The sequence below is a fragment of the Lathyrus oleraceus genome, chromosome 6 (genome assembly GCF_024323335.1).
Source record: "Lathyrus oleraceus cultivar Zhongwan6 chromosome 6, CAAS_Psat_ZW6_1.0, whole genome shotgun sequence".
In the NCBI taxonomy this organism is placed as follows: Eukaryota; Viridiplantae; Streptophyta; class Magnoliopsida; order Fabales; family Fabaceae; genus Lathyrus; species Lathyrus oleraceus.
This window is the reverse complement of record NC_066584.1, coordinates 379,064,910-379,082,848: the sequence shown is the minus strand read 5'-3', so window position 1 is coordinate 379,082,848 and position 17,939 is coordinate 379,064,910.

Sequence of the window (17,939 nt, the reverse complement as noted above, 5' to 3'; positions counted from 1 at the left end):
GATGAACAGAAAAACGCGCAGAAGGAAGTAAGGAAGAAGGATCAGAAAGCATTGTTCTTCATTCATCAATGTGTTGATGTAAATGTGTTTGAGAAGATTGCAGATTCAACGACAACAAAGGCTGCGTGGGACACACTGGTTAGATGTTATGGTGGTGACGCATCAGTGAAGAAGGTGAAGCTTCAGTCCTTGAGAAAGCAATATGAGAATCTCAACATGAAGAATAATGAGAAAGTTTCTGAATACATCTCCAGAGTGATTCTGATCACTAATGAGATGAAAGCGTGTGGAGAAACTCTTTCTGAAGAAACAATCATGGAGAAGGTATTGAGATCCCTTACCTCTCAATTTGATTACATTGTGGTAGCAATAGAACATTCCAAGGATCTGAGCACAATGAGAATTGAAGAGCTGCAGAGCAGTCTAGAAGCGCAAGAGTTGCGTTTGACTGAAAGAACTTCTGAAAGGGAAGTAGAGCAGCAGACTCTGAAAGCAACTTCTGATAGGAGGTATCAGAAGCAGTCAGAAGCCAGGAGAAGATCTGATGGTGGTCAGAAGTCAGAAAGCTCAACCTCTGATAGACAAAAGAATGCTCAGAAGGGAAAAGAGAAGTATGACAAGAAGAAAATCCAATGTTACTGCTGTAAGAAGTTTGGTCATTTTGCTAGAGACTGTTGGTCAAACAAGGAGAGAAAATCAGAAGAAGCAAATATAGCCAGAAGTTCTGATGACGAATCTGTGCTATTGATGGCCTCTGAATCTGATGATATGGATCTGATAGACTGGTGGTATATGGACACTGGCTGTTCAAATCATCTTACTGGAAACAAGAAATGGCTGGTTGACTTTGACTCTGAAAAAAGGACAAAGATCAGATGTGCTGATGACAAATATCTTAATGCAGAAGGTATGGGAAATGTCAGAGTGATTCTGAACAATGGGAAAACAGCATTGATTCAGAACGTGTGGTATGTACCTGACATCAGAAGCAATCTGATGAGTGTGGGACAATTAATTGAGAAAGGTTTCTCAGTTACCATGAAGGACAATCTTCTGAAGCTATATGACTGCAATCAGAAGTTGATTATGGAGTCAGAACAGGGAAGGAATAGAACATTCAAGGTGAATGTCAGAACTGCAGACTCAGAATGTCTTAGTGCAACAAGTGCTGAGAAGGAGAGTGAGCTGTGGCACAGAAGATTTGGTCATTTGAATTTCAGAAGCTTAAAACATCTGAATTCAAAGAAGTTGGTACATGGAATTCCTGCAATTAAGAAGCCTGAAAAGTCATGCAAAGTTTGCATGGAAGGAAAACAACCACGATTGCCATTTGCGTCAGAAACTGCTCCAAGAGCAAAACATGCCTTGGGAGTTGTACATTCTGATGTGTGTGGTCCATTTCCAGTAGCATCGATTGGAGGGAATAAATACTTTGTGTTATTTGTTGATGAATTCACAAGAATGACATGGGTATCCCTTATTAAGTTTAAACACGAGGTGTTTGATGAATTCAAGAAGTTCAGAATGAAGGCTGAGAATCAGAGTGGTCAGAAGTTGAAGATTCTTAGAACTGACGGTGGAGGTGAGTATAACTCCAAAGAGTTCCAGAAGTTCTGTGAGGAGAATGGAATTGAGCATGAGGTTACTGCTCCTTATACCCCTCAACACAATGGTCTTGCTGAAAGAAGAAACCGCACTTTGCTTGATATGGTGAGAAGCATGCTAAAGGAGAAGAAGCTTCCTCAGAAGCTCTGGGGAGAAGCTGTTGCCACTGCAACGTATGTACTCAACCGATGTCCTACAAAGAAGTTGAAGGAAATAGTTCCAATACAGAAGTGGACTGGAGATAAGCAAAGTGTTAGTCATCTGAAGGTGTTTGGTTCTGTTTGCTATAAACATGTTCCAGAAGCCAGAAGACAAAAGCTGGATGATAGAAGCAAAGTGATGATTCTGATAGGGTACCACAGTACAGGTGCATACAAGCTCTATTGTCCAGAAACCAATAAAATTGAATTCAGTAGAGATGTGATTGTGAAGGAATCAGAAGTTTGGAATTGGGATAAGTCTCAATCTGATTCTGATGTTAGAACCTCTGAAGAAAGGTCAGAGTTCAGAATTTCTGAGGTTGGAGTAAACTCTGACGTTGATTCTGACTCTGATAGTGATCCAGAATCTGATGTTCCAGACTCTGATGTTCCAGACTCTGATGTTTCAGACTCTGATGATCCAGACTCTGATGACCCAGACTCTGATGGTAATCCAGACTCTGGTGGCAATTCAGACTCTGGGAATATGCCAGACCCTGAAGATGGTCAAAGCTCTGGAGGAAGTCAACCATCTGAAGCTAGAAACTCTGAAGCTCAAGACTCTGAACAAGTTCAGAGACCACAAAGAATAAGAAACATCCCCAGAAGATATGCAGAATTTGACATGCTGCAAGACACTGAAGTAGACTCTGAAGGAGAAGTTATTCAGTGTGCCATGTTAGTAGACTCTGAACCCATAAGTACAGAAGAGGCTCTTAAGCAGAAGCTCTGGCTGAAGGCCATGAAAGAAGAACTTGATGCTATAGAGAGAAACAAGACATGGAATCTGACAGAACTTCCAACAGACAAGAAAGCCATCAGCGTCAGATGGGTTTTCAAGCAGAAGTTAAAGCCAGATGGTTCAATTGGCAAACATAAAGCAAGGTTGGTAGCCAGAGGATTTCTACAGAAACCTGGGCTAGATTACTCTGAAGTGTTTGCACCTGTAGCAAGACATGAAACAATCAGAATGGTGATTGCAATAGCTGCTAACAGGAATTGGCCTCTGATGCATTTAGATGTAAAATCTGCATTTCTGAACGGTCCATTAGAAGAAGAAGTTTACGTGTCACAACCTCCTGGATTTGTGAAAAAGAATCAGGAAGGGATGGTGTACAGATTATACAAAGCTCTATATGGATTGAAACAAGCGCCCAGAGCTTGGAATCTGAAGATTGATTCATTTTTCAAGAGGCAAGGCTTTCAGAAATGTGAGATGGAGTACGGTGTCTATGTTCAGCATACTTCTGAAGGAAATATGACTCTGGTATGCTTATATGTTGATGATATACTACTGACTGGAAGTTCTGAACAGGAGATAGCTAAGTTCAAGAAAGTTCTGATGAATGAATTCGAAATGACTGATTTAGGCAAAATGACATACTTTCTAGGGATGGAGTTCAGATACTCTGAGAAAGGTATTATTTTGCATCAGCTCAAGTATGAATTAGAACTTCTGAAGAGATTTGAATTAGAGAATTGTAAGATTGCTGTCACACCTTCTGATACAAATCAGAAGCTGGATTCTGACTCTGATGGAAAGGATGTGGACGCTACAACCTTCAAACAGTTAGTTGGTTCTCTGAGGTATTTGTGCAATACCAGACCTGATATTTGCTATTCAGTTAGGATGGTTAGTAGGTTCATGAGTAAACCTAAGTGGTCCCATTACCAAGCTGCAGTCAGGATTCTGAGGTATATCAAGGGAACTCTGAAGTATGGAGTATTATTTCCTTCTGGAAGAAAGGATGAGTCAGAACTTCTGAGTTATTCAGATTCTGATTGGTGTGGAGACAGAGTTGACAGAAGAAGTACGTCTGGGTACTTATTCAAATTTCTGGGAGGTCCCATTTCTTGGTGTTCCAAGAAGCAACCTGTTGTGGCGTTGTCAACTTGTGAAGCTGAATATATTGCAGGTGCTGTTACTGCATGCCAAGCTGTGTGGATTCTGAATCTATTGCAGGATCTGAAGATTAAAGTAAACAAACCTCTGAAGCTGATGATTGACAACAAGTCTGCAATCAATCTTGCCAGAAACCCAGTGTTGCATGGGAGAAGCAAGCACATTGAGACCAAGTATCATTTTCTGAGACATCAAGTTCAGAGGGGAGTGTTAGAAGTTGTACACTGCAGCACTCAGAAGCAGTTGGCAGATGTTCTGACGAAAGCTATCAAGACTGATCAATTTCTCAGATTAAGGGATGGAATTGGTGTTACAAGTTTTGATGGAATATGAATTAAGGGATGGTATTAGATTTAATTATTAGATTTAATTCATATTTAAGTTTGTTAGATATTAGATTTAAATATTAGATTTGATTCATATTTAAGTTTGTTAGATATTAGATTTAAATATTAGATTTGATTCATATTTAAGTTTGTTAGAGGCTTATAAATAGGGTGTCAATCATTGTAACTTTTAATCCTTTTTGTAGCCGTCATTCTCTTAATAGAATATTCATCTTTTATTCTACCTTTGCACCAACAGATATAACTTTAGATGAATGTTTATATAGAAGGTTTGAAAAATTGGTTTCTAATAATTCTTTGCTTAAAGAATATATTAGTATGTAACTTAGAGGTGACCATTGACATTGTTAAGAGATAATTATCTTTTCAATACAATAAATGCATAATTTTAATTAATTAAAGTAAAAATATTTTTAAAAAACTAATACAAACTTTATCCATTTTTAAATTTTTAGGACGTTTACTTTTAACTTAATTAATGTAATTATCAATCTTATTAAAAAATTTCAAATCATAATGTTTTCATATTGGCTCTAATTAACTGTATGACCCTGTATAATATACATCTAAAAAATACACTATACACAATGTTAATTGGTACTTATAATACATATGTGCCTAACATCATCATCATTATATATATATATATATATATATATATATATATATATATATATATATATATATATATATATATATATATATATATATATATATCACATGATATGCATGAGTGCCTAATCAAAATTAAGATCTATGTACAATATTCATATATGCACATAATCCACAACAGAAGATCATGATCACAAGAGTCTTTGAAATATCATCGGACAAGTTTGTCCTTACTTTTAACCTGCAAAGAATCACTTGAAAAACAACAATGATAGTGGGGTGAGATAATAATCTCAGTGAGTTCCTCTATCTTATTGGTCTACTCGGCTCTAAAGGGATCTCTTATCAATTCTTAGCTTAAACTCTTCATCTTACTTACTTGTGTATTACTCATACTGCAACAAAGACTTATGCAAGAAGTGTTAGGCACCACCAATGATAATGAGTCACTAGGAATCCTAAACACACATTCGACTCTAATTGAATAATCCTTATGGGATCTCACGATCCATGGGTACCAGGGTACAAGCCTCGTCTCATGAGAGAATGATATAACGATTACCGCTTATTATGACCAAAGTATACCATTAATAACAAATGTGGCTTATCGTTACATTTACTAGCTAAGCGTGTAATCAACCATTCTTTACTCCTATTATACTCAGATTAATCTAGCATAGAGTTTGATGATAATCTTATAGTATCCTCACATCATTCTATTTTATTCACAGAACATACAACATAATTAATTGGCATATTAATTAAGTTACATCTTTCTGATACTCTTACTAGTATCAATGTATCTTTACAACTTCTAATTAAAAGCAAGATACTCACATCAGTTACAATTATTTCAATAGGAACTTAGTCTCACTACTAATTACGACCCCGCTCGGTTGGATTTAGTACATGGCCTACCATTATTAATTATGACCCTTCTGATTGGAATTTATCAGGTGTAGCTATCACACTACTAATTACGATCCCACATGATTGAATTTAGTAGATGACCTACCATTACTAATTACGATCCATTCCGATTGGAATTTAATGTGTATAACTAATTACAACTCTATTCGGTTGAATTAATACTTCACTAGGCTTGTACTAATTACAATTTCTCTTCTAGGTCCATAGTACTTTGTCTTCTCTTGCGTATATAATAAATTCCAAGTTTCATTAGGAATTATCATGGAATTTGTTTTATTCATTAACCATGCAATATATACACATACACATCACAACATGATACATGAAACACACATCATAATTCATTATAATTATCCAAGTAATATTTGGAACATAGGTATGGTTTCCTTACAAGTTCTTCAATTAACTTTCTAATTAAGCATTAGGCGAAGCTTTCACGCAATTGGATTCAGCCTAAGCTAAACCACTCACACGCCACATAGAAAGCGCACATATGATCATCCTATGGTGGGGTTAACCAGACTTAATGGGGGAATTAAATTGGAATAATAACATGGAAACTCCATTATGTTATAAGTTTCAACGTTTGTTTTCCAGTGCATCTGACCGCGTCTCATTTCGAGATACGAAACTCAAGATACGCTATTTTCAATACCGCTTGAAACCTCATATCTGCAAATTTTGTTGGGCGAGAATTGTAGTCGCTGAGCGAGCCTGACATACCAGAATTCCCAAAATCTCTCTTTTGAACCCACCTTTTCAACCTCTAACCATCCCAGCCATACTCAATCATGTAATAACATATTCCAGCATTTCATACTATGAAATTAACATCATACAACAACACATATACAACCAAACATTGACATCATCATCAATCGATCCATATGTGGGATTCAAGCATTGTTTCTTTTACAAAAACATACAGCATTGAAGTAGTTTCCAATGCATTCAACCTCACGTAACCGGAGTCATAGTTCCCTTCTTATGTTGGAAACAGGAACAATGGAAAATTTTCAATGCATTAAAACTCTTGATTAGTGAGCTCGGGGCAAGCTTCAAACGAGACGAGGCAGTAATGCCCAAAACTGGAAATTTTCTCTTCTTCGCTTGGCGAGCTCCAAGTGAGGCATCCAAGTGAGTTCGCGCCTGGTAAGCTCCCGGTGAGACCCAAGCGAGGGATTCCAAAATGTCATTTGCTTCCAAAATCACCCATGTTTCCTAGCAAGAGTTGCAGGATACTTCTGCATGGGAATTAATACGCTTGCTTAGAGAGTTGTTCCCTCGCCTAATGATAAATCCATAACAGAAACAATAACAAAACTTAATAGGAATAAGGAACAAGCAAGAATAACCACAAGTCATAACATATCACACAAAACCACACCAACAACATAGATTATCACAAGTAAACATGGAAAACAACAATAAAATCATACATTAACACCAATTTCATGATCATAACAAAACACACAAACCCTAGTTTCCCAATCATGAATCCCCCCACCCCCCACCAAAACTATATCTAATTAGAAACCCGCCTTAAGAGATGAAGATGATGAAAGATTGAAGATGATCCTTGATGAAACAAGTTTGCTTCATTCTCTTCCAAGCTTCCTCTTTTCATTTCATCTTTGTTTCTATTTTCTCCTTTCTTTTCTTTCTCTTCTCCTCTTTCTCCTTTTCTATTCTTACTAACAAATGGTGGAGTGAAATATATGAGATAATGGGAAGGAAAATATCTAGGGCAAGTTTTGTCTCTAGTAACAATTATCCTTCAACAATAATACCAAATTCCCTTTCTTCTGCAAACTAGTAATGATCAAGCTATTTGAGTAAGGGTTAATCTCTTTTGAATTCACTAATTACTCTATTTGTCCCAACTGACACAACTGAAAACGAATAGAGTATCCAGGAACTCAATATGTTCCAACTGACAAAGAATAAAGCACTTAAGAGGATATTGGATATTACATTAACACCTCACTAAAGATTAATGCATTTGGCATTGGTTTCAATAAAAAAACCAATCAAGAAATATTTAAATAACACTTTTGATGTTACTTTAATGCATCTTTGATAACCTTATTTCAGGGGGAATATAGTAGCCATAAAATTGAGGATGATTATGTTTGTGTAGCCCAAGTCCAAAGTTGATTAGGGTTTTAGGTTTGTTACTTAGTATACAAGTTAGTTGTATATAAATAGATATATTTTGTAGTTCAGTTTGTACAATTATAATTCAATAATATCAATTCTTATTTTCATTCTCTCTCATTCTTTCTCTCCTCACTAAAAGTGTCTCACACACTAACAAATTGGTATATAGAACTCCAATTAGATTCTTGATCTTGTTTTCAAGAATCACGCGTCAGTGATCGTGTTTCCGAGATCGTCGATTGTTAATCAATTGCTGTAAAGATGAATGGTACTAATTTCATTCTTAATTATCTTCCAATTATTGACGGTAAAAATTAGAACTGATGGAATAAGCAGATGAAGTACTATGAAATAGGTGAGAAAGTCAAAGTCTTCAAATTGCAGACTTTGTGATGATAACATGAATGGCTGCAAATGGGAGAAGATGACAATATTGCAGGCTATGTGTTGAAGGTGCATATTATCGTCCATCTAATGAAGTGTTATGGTCAAATCCTAATCGATAAGATGATAGTTGAAAAGGTAATGTGTATGTTGACCTCTCACTTTGATCATGTTATCATAGCTATTCAAGAATCCAACAATCTTGAAACCCTGAAACTGGAAAATTTGGTTGGTTCTTTGGAAGCGCATGGGATTAGGATTGTCAAAAGGAAAAAAGGTTCAAGATTCGGTACAAGAACTGTAGGCTCAGGCTTGGAAGAAGCATGGTGGTTCTGACAAAGTTCAAAGGCAACGAAGATAAGACTCTGAGTAAGAAGTCTTGGTTGAAACCTCAAAAGCATAAGGTCAATGATATGGATTTTGAATCCTCAAAAGAGGAGAAGGAAACTCCTATATGAAAGACAAAGAGAAAAAAAGATGTGTAGCGTTATAACTATGAAAAACAGGGACACTTAACAAAGAGTTGTTGGTACAATAAACACAAGGGAGCAACAAAAGGCAAGGAAGAAGGAGAAAACCTTGCAGGCCAAGATTTAGATGATTCTGAAGATATGGTGGTTATGGTTACATTTGCAGATGACCATGTTGACTCTAAGATCTGGTTCCTCGACTCAGACTGCTCGAATCACATGGCTGGTCAAAAAGTGTGGTTAGCATATTTCAACTCTTCAAAGAAGAGTAAGGTCAAACTTGCTGATAATAGCTCATTACAAGCCGAAGGTACTGGCGACATAGTTATTCAAAGGAGAAATGGAGGAAAAACTATGACCAAATATGTACTTTATGTACCTGAAATGAAGTGCAATCTGCTAAGTGTTGGACAATTGATCGAAAAAGGTGTATCAATGATTATGAAAGATGGAGCCTTGGAACTATTTGACACTCATATAATTTGGTCTTGAAATATCCTTTGTCGAAGAATAGGACATTGAAGACCATGATCAGTTCGACTGATGTGAAATATCTAAAAATTATTGTTGACCATAAGCATAGTTGGTTATGGCATTTGAGGTTTGGATATTTTAAATTTTGATCACTCAATCAACTAATTACTCAAGATATCGTAATTGGTATACCAAGTCTTGAGATGCCCAACAAACTTTATGAAGGTTTCTTAGTTAGAAAGCAGTCCAGAAAATCTTTCGTTTTGACTATGCCAATGAGATCCTCCTGCATACTAGAAGTAATACATTTAGATGTATGTATCCCATTTAAGGATCATACCATTGGTGGAAATAAGTATTTTGTCTCATTTGTCTATGAGTATAGTCAAAAGCTTTGGTTCTATGTGATCTGACGTAAAGACGAAGTATTTTCAATCTTTAAGAGATTCAATATACTTATCGAAAACCATAGTGAAACGAATATCAAGGTTCTACGAACAAATGGAGGTTGTGAATACACATACAAGATATTTGAAGAGTTTTGTGTAGAACATGGTATCGGTTATAAGGTAACTGCTCCTTATACCCCTCAATATAATTGAGTAGCAGAAAGAAGAAACATGACCATATTGGATATGGCAAGATGCATGCTGAAGCCAAAGAATTTGCCAAAATCCTTATGGGGTGAAGCTATCACCACTACTGTTTATATTCTGAACAAGTGTCCTACCAAGAAGTTGAATAAAAAGGTTCTTGAATAAGTGTGGAGTGGAAAATGACCATCAGTGGTTCATCTAAAGGTGTTTAGCTTTATTTATTACAAGCATGTTCCTGATGCGAGAAGAAGGAAACTTGATGACAATAGTGAACCTATAATTCTAGTAGGATATCACAAAACTGGAGCATACATGATATTTAATCCAATCAATGATAAGATCGTGATGAATCGAGATATTGTTATTGATGAAAATTATGCCTGACATTGGAATTTTGGTGATCCAATTAACAAGCCATTGATGAGCTATGGTGTGGAAGAAGAAACCGATGAAGTCGAAGTCGAAGCAATTGTTGATATTCTAGTCAAAGAATTTACTGACATTCCTGACACAGTCGAAGTCGAAGAGGATATGTCTAGCACAAGCCAGAGACCTCAATGAACTAGAGTTCGTCGAGTAAGACTTTAAGACTACGAAGTGACTGGTGATGATGAAGTCACGCCAGATGGAGAATTAGTTCATTTTGCATTACTTGCAGGTGCTGAACCAATAACCTATAGCGAGGTTGTAAATAATATGAAGTGGAAGTCTGCTATGATCAAAGAGTTACAAGAAATCGAAAGAAACAACACATGGAGTTAGTCAAATTGTTGGCTTAATCAAAAGCTTTCAAAGTGAAATGGGTGTTCAAGCTGAAGCACAATGATGATATGTTGATAGCAAGACATTAGGCGATATTGGTAGCTCGATATTTCTTCAGAGAGTAAGACTTGACTACTCTAAAGTATATGCACCTTTTGCATTATTGGAGACTGTCAGATTGGTTGTAGCCTTGGCATGCAAGTAAGGTTGGCCGGCATTTCACTTAGATATGAAATCAACATTTTTGAATGGTCCCTTAGACGAAGAAGTCTATGTCACACAAACTCATGGGTTTGTGATACACGAGGAGGTAGGGAAAGTTTATAAGTTGCACAAAGTGCTCTATGGCCTCAAGCAGACACCTAGGGCATGGAACAAGAAGATCGAATCATACTTAGTCGAATTGGGATTCTTCAAATGTAGGTATGAGTATGGTGTCTATGCACAGATTGTGGCACAAGATATAACAATCATTTGCTTATATGTCGATGACTTACTGGTAACTGGAAATAGCTTGAAGAATTTGTCGAAGTTCAAAGAGTTGATGATGAGGTAATTTGAAATGTTGGATCTAGGAAACTTGTCTTATTTCCTAGGCATGGAATTTTAAATGTCGAAGCAAGGTATGATGCTACATCAAAGAAAGTATGTCAAAGAGATACTCAAGAGAATCAAGATGGATGATTCGACTCATGCATCTTCGTCTGTCAAACCAAATTTGAAGTTGGGGAATCATGGAGAGGAAGACAAATTCAATGCAACTTTGTTCAAACAAATTGTCGTGTCTCTAAGATACGTGTGCAACAGTTGGCCTGATATAGGTTTCTCAGTATGATTAATGAGTAGATACATGAGTGAACCAAGGGTGTCAAACATGAAGGCTGCAAGAAGAATCATGAGATACTTAAAAGGATCGATAAACTATGGAATTTCATTTCGACGAGACTCTAAAAGTAAAGAAGATATGGTTACTTTCTATTCAGATGCTAATTAGTATGGAGATAAGGAAGATCGAAGAAACACAACTGGTTATTTCTTTCAAGTATTTGGTGACATAACAGGATCCTATGTTGTGTGTCAAACAATCTAGATCAGATATGTGCTGCAAGAGATTAAGGTCGAAGTGAAGAAACCTCTGGTGCTGCAGATCCACAACAAGTCAGTCATAAATCTTGCGAAGAATCCAGTTTTCCATGGAAGGAGTAAGCACATCGAAACTAGATTTCACGTCTTAAGGGAGAAGGTAAAATGAGGTGAACTTGAAGTAAGATATTTCTCAAGTGAAACATAGTTGGCCGATATTTTCACCAAAGGATTGAAGATCGATAGATTCCTGAATTTGAGAAAGAAATTAGGAATAGTTCATATCGACTATGATTAACGTATGTTCGACAGCTTGGATTATAGGGGGCATGTTTTGATATAATACAAGTTATGTAGCCAAAGCCCAAATTTAATTAGGGTTTAAGGTTTGTTACTTAGTATACAAGTTAGTTATATATAAATAGACATATTTCGTAATTCAGTTTGTACAATCATAATTCAATAATATCAATCATTATTTTCATTCTCTCTCATTTTTTCTCTCCTCACTAAAAGTGTCTCATGCACTAACAATATTATATTGAAATTTGAACACCACCTATCTTTTATTCAAATTTTGTTTTTCATCTTCCTTTTTATTCAATACTTTCGATGTAACAAACAATTGATTAATGAGAAGGCACAACTCTATCTTTACATTACTTTTTATGAAAAAAAGTATATGATATTACTTACTAATTTATTTTCCAAAATAAGATAAATAAATGATCTTTTCTTTTTGTTATTATAATAATTTTGACATGCCACCTGAATAATGATTGGCAAGGCGCGAGGCCGTGCAGACACTTATTAGTTTCATATCATAATAAATATATCTAAAACCATAATAAATTTAATAGTCTATATAAATAATTAAATAAAAGAAAAAATATATATATATATATATATATATATATATATTATATATATATATATATATATATATATATATATATATATATATATATATATATATATATATAAAGAGGATAGAAGAGTTTGGACTGACCTATCTTTCTTTCAATTTCCCCGTAAAAAACTTATTTTAAAAGTCTACACATCTGACTCAGGGTTCTGGTTCTGTCACTGTTCACACATATTTTAAATTTTTTTACCATTGAAGACTTTAAGACAATTTTGATTGTAGATTCATGAAGTTTTTCTCTAACCATTTTTTCGTTTATTCACTTAGACACTGAACTTCAATCCATATTTAGTTAAAAATATTAATATATAATATTATGTTTGAATACTCGATTTTTCTCTCCAATATCAAAGACCACATATTTTTTCCATTGCAAGAAGTATTAATATCCCACTTGATTTTGATGATAAAACTATACTAGTGTTTTTTCGGGTATTATACAAGAGTTTTTGTGGATCTTGGATTTCCATAATTTTTGTTGAGTTTTCTTCTTGTTGAAATAAAGGATTGTGCTTTTAATGTATATGTTTAATATGAAAGAAATTCATCATTCTGTACTTTTTTGTCGTACTATTGGTCATTCATTAGAAAATATTAACGCATAAAATACTTTATGTTCCTAATAATAATAATATTAATAATAATAATAATAATAATAATAATAATAATAATTAGACATAAAATATTAATACAATAAAAATAGATGATCTATCAAAAAAAGTTAATTTTTTTTACGAGAAAGACTCTTTGATAAAAAATGTACTAAAAAAAATCATATATGAGACAACTAAAGTAGTTGATAGAGAACATACCTCATGTTCTTTATTAGATTTATGTGAAGAAGTTGAGAAATGTGATTTTTATGAGGCAGAAGGTCAAGAATTTAGTAAATAAGAAATTACTCCCAAAACTTAAAAGGAATATGAGGCCGAGGATACTCATAATTTAAATTATTTTCATAATCTCAATCATGTTGTTGAAAAAGACATAAATCTACGTGAACATGAGGGATGTAACGCTAAAAATAATGAATTGGCAAGTTATCTTATAAGTAGTCTCGACCTCATATTCATTATTAAGTCTTATAAATGACTTCTAATTTACTAAATTATTGATCTCCATCCTCGTGAAAGTCATACATCCCAGCTCTTGACATAAATCTAATAAAGAATGTGATGTATATTCCTTGTCATGTCTATCACATGCTTTGCAGAAAACCACTTGAGATGATTTAGAATGTTTGTTCAATGATACATTATGTCATACGGTGAACTGGACCTTATTGGATTTGTAATCGCAATGTCGCGGTTAGCAAGAGTCGCCACCGACTTTTCTCTTATCCCATAAGGAAAGGTGGAAAAGAACAGGAAAGACCTTAATTTTAGATTCTTAGGTTCGGGAGGTACTTTATACGAAGGGAAGGTGTTAGGCACCCTTCGTATCCATGGTTATCCATGGGCTCTTAATTGCTCAATCATTTATGTTTTCTTTGTTTGAAACAGGTGGTTGAGAAATGTATGAAAAATGTTTCGAAAATGAGAATTTAACTTTGTAATGATTCTTGCATGAATGTATACCAAGTGGTTATCTCGTTTAATTTAGAAAATGGTTTAGAAAAATATAACTTGGCAATGATCCTAGTACGGATGTATGCTAAGTGGTGATTTTCTAAAAAAAGGATGTTTGAAAGGTGTAAGGTGGGAAAAGTATTTTTTATTATGAATGAGCAATTAAGGTTGTACCTGTCCGAGGTCTTTCCGGGCATTTCCCATCCTTATGAGGGTAAAACTGTCCTTACTATTGAGAAGCAAGTAGTTTATCCTTGGGATGTAGAAGGGTCATCGTAGGGTCATCGATTGGTCACTGAAGGCAACAGTTGTGAGGATACCTTAGCATTCGAAGGGACTATCATCATTTAACCGTAGGCTACGCCGAAGGGTCATCGAGGGACAAAATCGTATTTTTGAAGGCAACATCCGAGGGACCATGATTTATTTTATGATGATTTAATCGCAGGGCCATTGCTAAGGGTATCCCCACATTCGCGGGACATGACCGTAATACCGTAATATCATAAGGCAGCAAAGAGAGGTCCAAGATCACTTATTTAAAGGTCAGATTTTAAAGTCGATTAAGTAATTAAGTCCATACTAAAATCAATACATTAAAATTAATACATTAAAATTAATACATTAAAATTAACACATAAAAATTAATTAGGCCATTTAGGATGAGTCTCCACGAGGGTATCCCACAAATAAAGTGGAAGACCTAACGGCAATCTTTTCCTGGGACATATGAACCTTTGCAAAATTCAGCAAACGGGTTAGAATACCAAATCGGGGTGTAATCGAAGATTACACCAAAGCAGTGATAGTATCAGGTAAGCAAAGCATGGTTATGATAAAACAGGTCAGATGGGCAAAGATCACAACAAAGCGAAGAAACAGCGGCATCCATTATAACAATTCAAAGTATCCAGGCATACTTAAGTCCACATGCAAAAACCTCAAATATATTTATGAATTAAATTATGATATCACATGCAAGTTAAGAACATAAAGCGATATCGCATGCCAATTAAGAAAATGAAGCTGTAATAATAATGCAAACCTGTTTGCAATCGAATTGCACCCTTGAGTTGGCGAGCCGGATTGAATTGGACGGAGGTAGCTTTGCGGCCGCCGGCTTTCCCTTCAGGGTTTCCTTTAGAGTTACCCGGGGTAAGTTAAACAGTAGTCTTGTAAAAACAATGCCTAAGCTGTTGGAAAAGTAAATGTGCAAAAGCGAAAACGGCCACGGAAAAAGGAATGTGAAAAAGCCCCCTTTTTAGGTTTTCAAGGTGGCTATTTATATTAGTGTCATTAGGTCATGCATGCTGCCCCAAAAGTCTTCAACGTGCGCATGGATATAGTGGATGCAGGGCCCAACATTCCTCAACGGATCTTCAAGTCTCCGAAGCGTTACCTGCGCCTACAAAGTAGGGGAATGGTGTGACGTTCGTCACACCATGTGTGACGCCCGTCACAGGGGTGTGTTGCGTGACGCTCGTCACGCCTTCTGTGACGCCCGTCACAGGCACAACATTTGTGTCTTGCGCTTTGGGCTGGGCTTTGCTGTTCGGTTCGTTTTCTTTTCTTTTTGCACCCCTTTTCCTCCGCTTCCAAATAAACCACTTTCATATTATCACTAGGTGAGCGTGTAGCGAGTAGGCCAATTTGGGTCATTCGCGAGCTGGGCCTTTGTTCCTTTAAGTGTCATAAAATGAGTCGGAGTGCCCTGAAACGTCTTGAAATATTAATGGGCAAGTTTTGGGGTATGACACATTAGTTCATTAGTGAATCAATTATAAATCATATATCTTCAACATTTGAATTCTTATTTTATATATAGGACTTGAATATTTGATTTTTCAATCATGTGTCCTTGTTAATAATTTGTCTAGTATGAATGGATTCGTTGAGAATCATATTATATGTACCAAAACTTTATCCTTTCATTTCTTGTACTAGCATAATTGTCATGATATATCGATGAGAGAATATTCTTTATGGATTTAATGAATGGTGACTCACCACAAAAGGTGATATGTCATCTCAGTATAGGTTGTTATTTTGTGTTGAGTTCTATGAAGGTTACCTTGCTGTGGTAATGAATCATAAATTGTGACTTTAAACCATTTTATTTAAGGTAGAAAATTGATGGATAATCTAAAGGACTATTTTATGTGTGCTTGTGATTCACTTGAAAAAAATTATATTTTAGGAGGAATAATATTGTGGAATTGAGTTTTGATGGAAAATTAGAAGTAATATCGATTTTTTGCACTGATTTTTTATAGGAACTTTTGGTTTCTTCTCTCGACATGGTTCTAAATTGGTTGTGAGAACTTCAATTAGAAACCTATTTGGGTCACTACCATCATTTTTGGTCATGATCATTTAAATATACTCCACAAAAGTGTTTATACTCACACTCAAAACTCTTCTTTTAGTTTTTTTTAAGTAATTAATTAATCAACACAAAAAGATAATTTTTCTAGTAATAATCAACAACCAAATCTCAAAATAAACAACATAGAAAAACGAACAAAGTCTGGAAATGGGATTAGGGCCATGAAAAAAGGAGAGAAAAAATAGAAATAATTTATTTATTTGATCTTTCCTTTTTTTTATATATTCAAATGGACTGATAATGAACAGTAGAGACAAGAAGAAGAATTGAAATTTTATGAAAGTTTAGCTCTTTTCAATAACCTTACCTTGATTTGATTATCATTTGATGACTCCTAAATAGTAAATTTAAGCCATTTTGTTTAAGGTCGCAAATTGATAGGTAATCTCAAGGCTTCTTTTATATGTTTTCGTGACACATTTAGACAATTTATATTTTAAGGATGAATAATGGAGTGAAATCGAATTTTTTATGGGAAAATGAAAGAAATAGTGAAATTTAAGAAGAAATTGGAAAAAACCAATATATGGAAAAACAAGACTAGGGAAGCACCATAGTTCTAATCCTAGAAGTTGATAATCCTTATGCAATGATAATCATCACACAAAAAAAATTATAACTTTTATGATAAGATTAAAGTTGGTTCAAATCAAAACAAAAGATGAGCTTAATTCCCTATTTTTAGAGATAAGAATATAAACTAAATTAAACATATTTTATTTCATCCAATTATGTCCTATATATAGACTTGTTACATGTGACTCTTGTCTTGCCTTTACATAGATAAACTTAGGCCAACAAGAAATTAAAAAGGGGGAAAATAATGCAACAAATGAAAAATAATCGAAATAACACTTAATTGTATTTTAGTGTGATGAATTATTATAATTTTTGTTATAAAACATGGAATAAAAGTCATTAAGTTAGGAGGGGAGAGACGGATGAATTATGTGTGATTCTATGTATTGTGTAGGTAATTGTCGTTTTGATGATGATAAAGTGAACAAAGCAAAATAATCATAGGCATCATCAAGAAAGAAATAGATTAAGGTAAATCAAAAAGCAAAGTGGGAAGGTTTCATTGTCTGGTGCAAAGAAAATCAAATACTAAGAACAACATCAAATAAAGTGAAATATCTAAAAGCTCACATATGATATGGTTCCTCAGTAATTTTTGTCTATTCAGACTCATTAGTTTGTAATAAGTATGAGTAGATTTCAAAGTAAAAAAGTAACACACACTTAAAATATTTTATAAACTTCAATTGATTTAAAATGTTCTTAAAAGCATCTCTAGTCTAAAGCTAATCTATTAGGAAGCGTACCTAATCAATTAGAAAGAGAAAATTTGCTCCCTAATTGACTAGAATATGTGTCTAATCAATTATGAGGCGAATCTCCCATTAATCGATTAGGAAGCCTTTTAATCAGTTAAGCCTCAAATCTTGATGATTATTTCCTAAAAATCTAGGTCATAATCAATTAGCAATGCAATCAAATAAATTAGAGAGTGACTCCTACACCAAAATCTATT